General features: G+C 40.3%; 1 protein-coding gene across 1 annotated transcript in view; it reads right to left on the bottom strand.

Annotated features, from left to right (window-relative positions):
- LOC138964211 (protein MON2 homolog) overlaps nt 1-12,125 on the bottom strand; it is a 625,692-nt gene that overhangs the window by 587,178 nt on the left and 26,389 nt on the right. The window lies entirely within an intron of this gene.

The raw sequence follows: 12,125 nt of genomic DNA on the forward strand, positions 1-12,125 counted from the left end.
AATAAAGCAGAAAAAACCCTAGTAAGCGCGATGTTTTAAGGAACTGAAAACCAAATTTCTCTCTCCCTCTCTCTTCCTGACGTTCTGACCAAATATACAATTCTCGAACAAGATTATATTGCACACGATATGCAGGTAATTAATACTCATACGTCCTAAGATAGCCATAGGGTAAAGAAGGATCAAGCTGTCCGAAAATAAAATGTTTATGGTCAATCGAGAAATGTCTAAAGTGGAGGCAAATTACCTCTAAAAGCTCACAAAAACATCATGAGATCGAATGGAATAAAATACAATTGAATAAAAGTTAATTAAAAGTCAAATAAAATCTGAAAACGGAAGTAAAAATCGAGAGCGAAATTAATTTTTCCCCTCCGATAAGGATTTAAAACATCTGCGTTAAAAAAACAAAATGAACAAGAAATTCCTCCGAGGTAGGAAAAACACCCCCGTTGGTCAAAGGGAAATAACCATTCTCACCGCCACCAACTGAGAAGGTTATTTCCCTTTGACCATTAATATGTCCCTCTATAAGTCCTTGTAGAATCTTAATCCACCAATAACTCCCTAACCGTGTGTTTGACTGGTCCCAATTTTTGTAAGGACCGTCTCAGGAATGTATAGAACCTGTTCACCAAGTTTGGTGACGATCGGTCCGTTCATTCTTGAGATCTATATGCGAACACAAACACACAAACACACAAACACACAAACACATCGACCGAATCCTATACACACCCCTATACCGGGGGTGTAAAAACATATGCGAAATAAAGCACACTGACATTAACACTAAAGTAAATCAACAGGCACACTAACAAACACACGAAGAGCACTCCAAAACAGTGCACACCCAAATTGACATGTGCATGCATACAGTAAAGTAATACTAATCAGAATAAAGTAGTTGGGAAGCGTGTGAGAGAAATATGTCTGAAACACGCACACACACACACACTCACACACACATACACACGCACGCACGCACGCACGCACGCACGCACGCACGCACGCTCGCACACACACACACACACACACACACACACACACACGCCAACCAAATTCAAAAAGAATAATTGTAACCTCTTTACCAGAGCCCGAACAAGATGGCTCTCGGCAGACATTTTTGTGCCGCAGCCAATCAAAGAATTATGTTTTGCTCTTCTGCCATATCGATGACATTTCTTTCGCCAGCTCTAATTACGGACACCTCCCAACCGATTTCTCTCTAAAACTTTCTTCTTTTAACTATCCCTATCTCAGTTTCACACATATATACTTTCTACGGATTTTTAATCAGTTGGGTGTCTCTTTGGCACGTAAAATAAAGGGGGCGTTTGGAAGGCTTGCATAATAGGAAGGTTCAAGAGTTTGCGGACAGAAGACTCATGAGAAGTATGTTTTGCTAAGTTCATGTGAGAAGTCGGCCAGAGAGCAATAAAAACATTTGTTGTAACTTCTAATGTGACTCTACGCCTCCAGCAGAACGCTGAAGAAAGAAGGAAAGTATGATTGAAAGGATCCGAGAGTTTTACAAATACTTCATCGTTAAAGGCACAGTAAGCCTCCCGTAAACCATCACAGATACGGTCAGGCTTTTACACACAGTACAAACACCCTTTCATTTAAACACTCACCGATTGAGAACATCCTAGGTGCCCTCCGTAATGAGCGAACAATTTTCAAAGAATTTATTTTTGCGTGGTTTACCTTACCCCTGAGCCATCGTGAACCCGTGTGATCCAGTTTCCCTTTTTCACATGTAGTCGTCAGTTAGTCATTTGAATGCGACTCGATGTGAGCTTATCTACAATAGCACGTTTTTATGCACGAAACAAACGGCTGTGGTTCACAAGAACTCCAGAGATGGCTTTTTACCGTTGAGAGGAACGGCAATATGCCGCATAAACCGTCGTCTGCTTCGACCCTTGCGTGACCCTGCTTCCGGGCTTTTCTTTTTTCAAACTTTCACAACTTCGAATTGCACTGATCTTGTCTTGATGAAAAAAGAATTCTTTTATGATTAAAGAATGTTTGTGTAACAAGCTGTCAATTCAGTATTTAGGTTTTAAAAGTTAGGTCTAGCGCAAAAACGCACCACGGTCCAAAAACATTCTGACAATCATCGATCCACGGCTATCGCCAGTTTTAAGGGAAGTAACTCATTTTTGACCTGAGTTCAGGATGGGTCCAAAAAGTGTTCGAGACAATCTGCAAAATTAATTCTTTAAAAATTGCTCGCTCTTTACGTAGGGCACCTAGGATGTTCCCGTTTGGTGAGCGTTCAAATGGAAGGGTGTTTGTACTGTGTGTAAAAGCCTGACAGTATCTGTGATGGTTTACGGGAGGCTTACTGTCCGGGCGTGATTTCCGGGATATTCATAACAGCCGTCCAGCACCAAAACGAGGCGCCATTGTTGTAAAGGGGTCCACGAAAATAAATTCTTTGAACATTTCTCACGCTCGACAGAAAGCAGCCAGGATGTTCCCGTTCGGTGAGCGTTTAAAATGGAAGTATGCTTGTCCTGTATGTAGACGCTCGGGGAGCTCTGTGATGGTTTACGGGAGGCTTACTGTGCTTCAAAATATACGAGGCAGCGGTCTTGTGTGTTTGTGTGTTAGTTCTTGCTTAGGTTTAATTTGTTCCGCTGGGTGTAATGGTTTAATAGTTTGCTCGGTAGTGTTGTTGTTGTTTATCTTCCTGCTGAGTGTGAGAGAGAGAGAGAGAGAGAGAGAGAGAGAGAGAGAGAGAGAGAGAGAGACAGAGAGAGAGAGAGAGAGAAAGAGAGAGAGAGAGACAGAGAGAGACAGACAGACAGACAGACAGACAGACAGACAAGATAGACAGACAGACAGAGAGAAACAGAGAGACACTGAGAGAAACTGACAGATACTGGAAGAAATAGAGCGTGCGTATGTGCGCGTGCGGCTGCGCGTCTGTTACTGTACGAGTTCTCTTCTTCTTTTTACATTTAGTCAAGTTTTGACTAAATGTTTTAACGTAGAGGGGGGAGACGAGGGTCGTGGTGTATGTGTGTGTGTGTGTGTCTGTCTGTGTGTGTGTGTAAAGCGATTCAGACTAAACAACTGGACCGATCTTTATGAAATTTGACATGAGAGTTCCTGGGAATGATATCCCCGGAATTTTTTTTTTTCGATAAATGTCTTTGATGACGTCATATCCGGCTTTTTGTAAAAGTTGAGGCGGCACTGTCACACCCTCATTTTTCAATCAAATTGATTGAAATTTTGGCCAAGCAATCTTCGACGAAGGCCGGACTTCGGTATTGCATTTCCGTTTGGTGGCTTAAAAATTAATTAATGACTTTGGTCATTACAAATCTGAAAATTGTAAAAAAAAACAAACATTTTTATAAAACGATCCAAATTTACGTTCATCTTATTCCTCATCATGTTCTGATTCCAAAAACATATAAATATGTTATATTTGGATTAAAAACAAGCTCTGAAAATTAAAAATATAAAAATTATGATCAAAATTAAATTTCCGAAATCGTTTTAAAAACTATTTCATCTTATTCCTTGTCGGTTCCTCATTCCAAAAACATATAGATATGATATGTTTGGATTAAAAACACGCTCAGAAAGTTAAAACGAAGAGAGGTACAGTAAAGCGTGCTATGAAGCACAGCGCAAACACTACCGCGCCAAACAGGCTCGTCACTTTCACTGCCTTTTGCACTAGCGGCGGACTACGTTCAGTTTCATTCTGTGAGTTCCACAGCTTGACTAAATGTAGTAATTTCGCCTTACGCGACTTGTTTAAATTTAGTCAAGTTTTGACTAAATGTTTTAACATAGAGGGGGAATCGAGACGAGGGTCGTGGTGTATGTGTGTCTGTGTGTGTGTGTGTAGAGCGATTCAGAGTAAACTACTGGACCGATCTTTATGAAATTTTATATGAGAGTTCCTGGGTATGATATCCCCAGATGTTTGTTTTTTCATTTTTTCGATAAATGTCTTTGATGACGTCATATCCGGCTTTTTGTAAAAGTTGAGGCGGCACTGTCACACCCTCATTTTTCAATAAAATTGATTGAAATTTTGGCCAAGCAATCTTCGACAAAGGCCGGACTTTGGTATTGCATTTCAGCTTGGAGGCTTACAATTTAATTGATGACTTTGGTCATTAAAAATCTGAAAATTGTAATTAAAGTTATTTTTTATAAAACGATCCAAAACCAATTTCATCTTATTCTTCACCAATTTCTGATTCCAAAAACATATACATATGTTATATTCGGATTAAAAACAAGCTCTGAAAATTAAAAATATAAAAATTATTATTAAAATTAAATTTCCGAAATCGATTTCAAAACAATTTCATCTTATTCCTTGTCGGTTCCTGATTCCAAAAACATATATAGATATGATATGTTTGGATTAAAAACACGCTCAGAAAGTTAAAAAGAATGGAGATACAAAAAAGCGTGCTATCCTGCTCAGCGCAACCACTACCGCGCTATTCTAAAGAAAAAAACAATAACACTTTATATTTTCTCAATAGAGAAATCCAACTGACATAGTTTTGCCTCAGAACCCTACTTGGACAAAAAAAGATGCCTCCTATGCCTGGAAACGGGAAGCGGTAGCTATTTAATTAAAAGAAAGAAGAGAAAAAATAGTCGACGACCTCCGTATTGTCTTACATATCACTGAACAACAAACAAACTCATTTCGTATAAGGTAATAAAATCATATTTCACAAAACACTGGCAAAATATGTTTCCTCTGCACGTTCAGAGTTCACCAAAAGCGCTATGAATGCTGGAGTCATCCCGGGTTCAAGAGCATGCCAAAATAAAAAGGATAGCAGGATTTTTTGTTAGAACATGACATGATTAGCATTAAATCAGATACACCATTCAAAAATAAAAGATCCGTGTAGACTGTTTTCCCTTAAAGGTATGGTATTTCCCGCGAAAATAGTACCGCTCATTATCTCAGACCTACTCAGTTTTTTACAGTGGATAAGGACAGGACATCACATCCCTCCACTTGTCGACATACCACAAGTGAACATCCCGGGAGAGTTGAATTGTTTTATGAATTAATTTCGCAGACTGATACCTGTGACTTTTAAGAAATTAATTCACACACAAATTTCCAATCTGCATAGGACGCACCCAGGCTGTTAATTTGTGGCATTTATGCCAGTGGAGAGAAGGCCTTAAAACCCTGGACAGATCTGAAACGGTTACTCGAATTGTTCTTACGAGAAGGGCTGTGTGCCTTTAATGAAATCCAAAAACACATAGACTGCCAACGTTCTAAAATTCAGAATCATAAAACAAGAATGGTAAGTTATTGGAACTTATGACAAAACAAAATGTATCGATTGGAGATTGGATTTCCCTTCTTTGAGTCATGTGACGTCAGAGGCCGACAAAACTTTATAATTTGGCTTTTCAGGTTGACCGAAACTTCAAAGGAACTAAAAAAAAAAACGTCATGTGTTTGATTGCATGTGTGTGTGCTGTTCAATGTCAAAACAACAACAAAGTGAGTACATGACGTGTGTTTTGTAGTTCCTTTGAAGTTTCGGTCAACCTGAAACGCCCAAATATGAAGCTTATGTGTTTGATTGCATACATGTGTGGATTGCATGCATGTGTGTGTGTGCTCGTTCAATCGTCAAAACAACAACAAAGTCATAAGTACCTGAAAGGAATTCGATCGATACATAAATGTTATTTGCGTGTTTGACCAAAATATGACATTTTACACAGATCTCGACAGTCATTGTTCACCTCGACCGCTAGCGCGGTCTCGGAGAACAATGACTGTCTCGATCTGTGTAAAATGTCATATTTTGGTCAAACACGCAAATAACGTATAATGTTACAATCACATTATTGAATGTAACGTTTTGTTTTGTCATAAATTAAACATTCCAATAACATGCCATTTTTGGGTTTTTTAATTGTGTGCCTTTAAGGGAAATCTAAAAGTTCAAAATAATCTAATAAAGACTGCGGTGTATCTTACAGCCCATTATTAATGAGTGACGAACGTTTTCCCTTGTTTCTATTATGAATACAAAAATCTCTCATATGTTTTCTATTTTTGTTAAAAATTGAGTCAATTTGTTTTTCATTTTTGCGGAACGAGTTAAAATATGTTTAATTCAATTGTCTATTTCTGGCGCGCTTTTGTTCAATATCAACGAGGCATATGACTCCAATATTAAAGAGTCATATTACACTCAGTTTCTTAAGTTAGCTCCCATAACAAGAATCTTGATTGTCCGACATTAACGAGGCATGTGACACTCAGCTAACATAACAAGGATCCTGAGTGGATCTGTGATGGATCCGCAGCAATTTAGCATGGGAAGCAAGATCTCTCTCAACAAGAGCGAATTGACACAAAGAAGACACAGACACTATTCACTTGACTTCTACTTACCATGATATTGCCACTCAGGCAGTCGGTTTGGATGTAACCATATAAAAAGGTCTATTCAGTTTGATTTCGTTTCCGGTTCTGTGTTGACTTTGACTCCAAGAAGTTCAACAGACCTGGATTGTTTAAAGTTTTATTCTTCTCGCGTACACGACTATGCTCACTACAACAGATCTGGGCAGGATTTTACATGGGACTAGAGCATCTTGTAACAAATATCCAAAACGTTAAAAAACAAATTGAAAAAATTGAAGAAAAAAACAACAACAGGTCTTGCTGCTTTCCGTGCACAGCTAGAATCTGTCGTTGAAGTTATTTCCTACATGACACATAACGTCCATCTCGGAATTTAAGTCAGCACGCAAATCCAAATCTGTACAACTAGCAGACAGGCTGAAGACTTTTGGTCGATGTCCAAACGGAAGGATGACGTTGTGTCATGTAATGTACAAGCATGCCCAGACTCACTAACTCTCTCTCTCTCTCTCTCTCTCTCTCTCTCTCTCTCTCTCTCTCTCTCTCTCTCTCTCTCTCTCTCTCTCTCTCTCTCTCTCTCTCTCTCTCTCTCTCTCTCTCTCTCTCTCTCTCTCTCTCTCTCTCTCTCTCTCTCTCTCTCTCTCTCTCTCTCTCTCTGCTACCAGTTTGTACTTATAATTACTTGCATAGTATGCATTTGATTTTATGAATAACCACATATGTATGCTCTTCATGCCTCTTCTTCATCATCATCATCATCATCATCATCATCATCATCATCATCATCATCATCATCATCATCATCATCATCATCGTCATCTTTATCATCACATGCTGAAGTTTCCTGACCTCCTTTTGTTGGTAAACTTTTAAACTTTTTAATTTTTCAATTTTATCATTGTGTGTCTGTGCGTCCCAAGGACAGATTGTAAGAAAAGGCGTAGCCTTAAATCTTAATCCTTGTTAAATAAAGTTCAATTCAATTCAATTCAATTCAATTCAATTCTCTCTCTCTGTCTGTCTCTGTCTGTCTGTCTGTCTGTCTGTTTGTCTTTCTCACTTTCTCTCTCTCTCTCTTTCTCTCTCTCTCTCTCTTTGTCTCTCTAACTCTCTCTCTCTCTCTCTCTCTCTCTCTCTCTCTCTCTCTCTCTCTCTCTCTCATATCTTGCCCGGATCTACAGCTTCGACCAAGCAAGTAAGTTGAGACTAAGAGCGATCCATCGCCAGAACGACCACCTTAACTTCACAACCCCGAGTTTAAAGACCGGATATTTCAGCTGAATTTTCGCCTCCGTAACACACACACACACACACACACACACACACACACACACACACACACACACACACACACACACACACACACACACACACTAACGCTCCACCCTCTACCTCGTCCCGCCCACTCCCCTCTGCCTTCATCAGTCTGCAATCATTCCTCAAGAATGTGTCCGGTCGGTCAATGAAAAAGTGACCTCACCGTAAATGAACGTGAACACGTGAAACCGTAGGCGGACGATGGAGATGCTGAATTGTTCTTTATGTCCACCTGTCTTTCTTTTTCGGATTCTAAGATCAGGGGCTTGTTTCATAATAAACCAGATACTCAATCCATCAACTGCAGTTAAACGAGTGAAATGCAGTCATCCGACGAAATCGGGTTTCATGAAAAAGATTTCAGTCGGCCGACTGTGCCTCTTCGCACAAGGAGTTGCCCGACTACAGTGCTGCGTTCTGACAACCGCAGTCGGGTGACAAAGCGGTGGTCCGACTGTCAGTGGGACTACCGCGAGTCCATGACACTGGCTCCGGGGGCACTAAAAGGACGGAGCGATGGTCGGGAGTTACAGGAAATATACTGTTGAAATCTTGAATGCAATTTCTGTCAAGGAGTGCTTTTAAGAGATTCTCTTGTCCGTAGGTTTAAAACCAGCGCTGCAGCATCCCGGGTTGTGTTTGTGGGGATGCTAGCTTTCTTCTCAGAATGAGCATGCATGGTACCAAAAACAATTGACAACACTCCCTACTGACACAGCGATACATTGGTTTCAAAATGAACATTTTGCCTTTTTAAGAGGGAACAAAATCAAATTCACAGCAAAGTCAAAACTTATAACGACTTTTCTATCTATTTTTATATTTAGTCAAGTTTTGACTAAATATTTTAACATCGAGGGGGAATCGAAACGAGGGTCGTGGTGTATGTGCGTGTGTGTGTGTGTGTGTGTGTGTGCGTGTGTGTGTGCGTGTGTGTGTGTGTGTAGAGCGATTCAGACTAAACTACTGGACCGATCTTTATGAAATTTGACATGAGAGTTCCTGGGTATGAAATCCCCGAACGTTTTTTTCATTTTTTTGATAAATGTCTTTGATGACGTCATATCCGGCTTTTCGTGAAAGTTGAGGCGGCACTGTCACGCCCTCATTTTTCAACCAAATTGGTTGAAATTTTGGTCAAGTACTCTTCGACGAAGCCCGGGGTTCGGTATTGCATTTCAGCTTGGTGGCTTAAAAATTAATTAATGACTTTGGTCATTAAAAATCTGAAAATTGTAAAAAAAAAATAAAAATTTATAAAACGATCCAAATTTACGTTTATCTTATTCTCCATCATTTGCTGATTCCAAAAACATATAAATATGTTATATTCGGATTAAAAACAAGCTCTGAAAATTAAATATATAAAAATTATTATCAAAATTTTTTTTTCGAAATCAATTTAAAAACACTTTCATCTTATTCCTTGTCGGTTCCTGATTCCAAAAATATATAGATATGATATGTTTGGATTAAAAACACGCTCAGAAAGTTAAAACGAAGAGAGGTACAGAAAAGCGTGCTATGCAGCATAGCGTAACCACTACCCCGCTCTTCTTGTCAATTTCACTGCCTATGCCGTGAGCGGTGGACCACGAGTATACGGTCTTGCTGCGTTGCATTGCGTTCAGTTTCATTCTGTGAGTTCGACAGCTACTTGACTAAATATTGTATTTTCGCCTTACGCGACTTGTTTTTCTTTCTTTCTTTCTTTCTTTCTTTCTTGTCGACTTGCCTTTTCAGCGTGAATCTCTTACTTGTTAAACTATAGAAAACCATTTGAAAGCAGTCACGCGTTATAAAGAAAAAGAACACAACCTGTTAGGTTCTCAACACAAAAGAAATCCGAACAGTACACGCTTTTAAAAAAAAGGAACTTTTAATTTATCAGGATTGACAATGCAAATAAGGAATTTCCGTTTTCATGCGATCAGATTGAGCGTCCCAACAACAAAAATCCTGACCTCCTAACTAGAACACCGTGTCATTAGTTCTCTTCGAACACACAAGCATTCAACCTAACCCTCGCCAATGTAAATGGGACCCTCCACCACGAAATGAGTCGCATGTCACCTCGCGCGGTTCTGCGCAAAGCTTAATATAAGTCCGGGGGGTGTCTGGTAACAGTGTGAGGGTCACCTTAGTCACAGGCTTATAACTCAAACAGTGTTCGCTCTTTTCTAAAACGGTTTTTTAACACTGGATAGAGCATAACAAACTCTTTAGACAAATTTAAAAATATGGAAATCATGCAAAGGTGACATGCGACTCATTCCGTGGTGGAGGGTCACAAATGACTAAAAAAACATTTGACTGGAGGTCTTGAAAAAAATCTGTTTCTATTCTGAAAACGATCTATGTCATTTCAAAACCATTTATTTCGACTGAAACCTTTGGAGATTTGAAAAATACGAATCTCAAATCCCTTTCGTTCACTGGAACCATAAGTACCAGAATAATCAAAATCTTAAAACAAATAAAATTAGAAATAATCAAAAACAACTCCACAACAGAGGAATATTTTCTTACACTGTCAGAAAGAAAGAAAAAAACATAAAAGTCACAGATTTAAATGACAGATGGAGATGTGATCTCACGCAGCGGGAAAAAATCAACAATAATACCTCTCTTTCTGCGAACAGGAAGAAAAAACAGCTATCATTGTGAATTCATGAGCAAAAGATCGCCAGAGGGCTTATAGGGTCCGGACCTTTAATCCCTACAAAGACACGCGCATAATTGATGAGCGCGCAGACAAAAAAACGCGGCCTTTTTTCGCCCTGTAACTGTGAGCTCATGCGAAAGAGGGCAACAGCAGCTCCAAAAACAGAGGAAAGTGCGAATGTCAGGATCATTACGGCTGGCTGTTGTATAACTACAGAATTCCCTGGGACTCCGCAAGATTTGAAGGAGATACTGTACGGAGTCTCATGATGTAACTTCGTCAAATACAGACCATCTTATTAGTCTTACCCTTCCCCATCTCTCCGGCTTATGCTACCCCCCATTTCCCACTTGCACTTCTGCCTGATGAGCTCTCCCCTCTTATAATCAATTTGACAAAGTGGATTTAGAAGCAATGTTGTTTTTGTACTTTTTAATCCCGTTCTGATCCCCCACCTGGATATGTCCCCCGGGGAATAGTTTGGGTTACTGAAACGTCCCCCGGGGGAGCATTTGGTGGTACCAGTTGGTCCCCCGTGGAACAATTTAGGACCCGAAAGGACACTCAAGGGGGATCGGGACCATCCGGGATGTCCCCCACTTGCTGCATTTGTTCCCCACCCCACTCTGAAAACGTCCTCCATCTCAAAACGCCCCACACACATCCGAGAGGGGGGGGGGGGGAGAGAGAGAGAGAGACAGAGAGAGAGAGAGAGAGAGAGAGAGAGAGAGAGTGTAAGAGAGAGAGAGAGTAAGAGAGAGAGAGAGAGTAAGAGAGACAGAGAGAGAGTAAGAGAGACAGAGAGAGAGAGACAGACAGACAGACAGACAGACAGACAGACAGACAGACAGACCGACAGACAGACAGACAGACAGACAGACAGACAGACAGACAGACAGACAGAAAGACAGACAGACAGAAAAAAGGCTAGGGACTTTTCGGGATGGGAGATGTTTTGAGAGTGAGGTGGGGGACAAATGCAGCACGTGGGGAACATTCCCCCCGCGCGGGGGACACTTCCAGGTGGGGGTCAGAACGGGGTGTTACACCGGATGTAGACCATCCTTTTCTTTTACGTGTTATACTCCTAAACAGTACAAAACAAGCCTGCCAACATATTAAGGCAGTATCAATCTCACCAAAAATGTAACCTATCCAAACCAGACGTACTTGCAATTAATGAATACATTACATTAATAAAAAGTAAACATTAAAAAAGGGGGTAAAAAAAAAGAGAGAAAAAAAAGGTCAAGTAAAGGACAGACGGCCAAGGAAAGACAACAGGCAAGCACACACAAAAAGGTTTTTGATAAATGGCAACACGTGCTGACTGTAAACAGGCTGAGGACACCACCGTTCCCCATGTACGTAGTAGAATTCCAAAATTGGTTTGTTGTAACAGAACTAGACCCTATGTTAGTAAAGTATTGTTTTAAACGCCCCCACCCCGCCTCCTGTCGGGTTCATTCCCCAGCTGGCTGTGTGAAGGCGTGTAAAGTTCATATCTATTCTTGGCTACAGGCGTGTGTACCTCTCGTCTAAAGTACACACCAAATTTCAGCTCAATCGACCAATAAACACCAGATATCTAAGTGCAGACAAACAAAGAGACGAACAGACACACACAAAAACCAGACAGACAGACAGAGAGAAACCTATCCCGAAGGTGTAGGAATAAAGACAATGACAAAGGCTTCTTCCTGATTTGCTGGACGACAAAAAAAAGTCAAACTGTAAAAT

This window comes from Littorina saxatilis, linkage group LG4, assembly GCF_037325665.1.
Source record: "Littorina saxatilis isolate snail1 linkage group LG4, US_GU_Lsax_2.0, whole genome shotgun sequence".
Lineage (NCBI taxonomy): Eukaryota > Metazoa > Mollusca > Gastropoda > Littorinimorpha > Littorinidae > Littorina > Littorina saxatilis.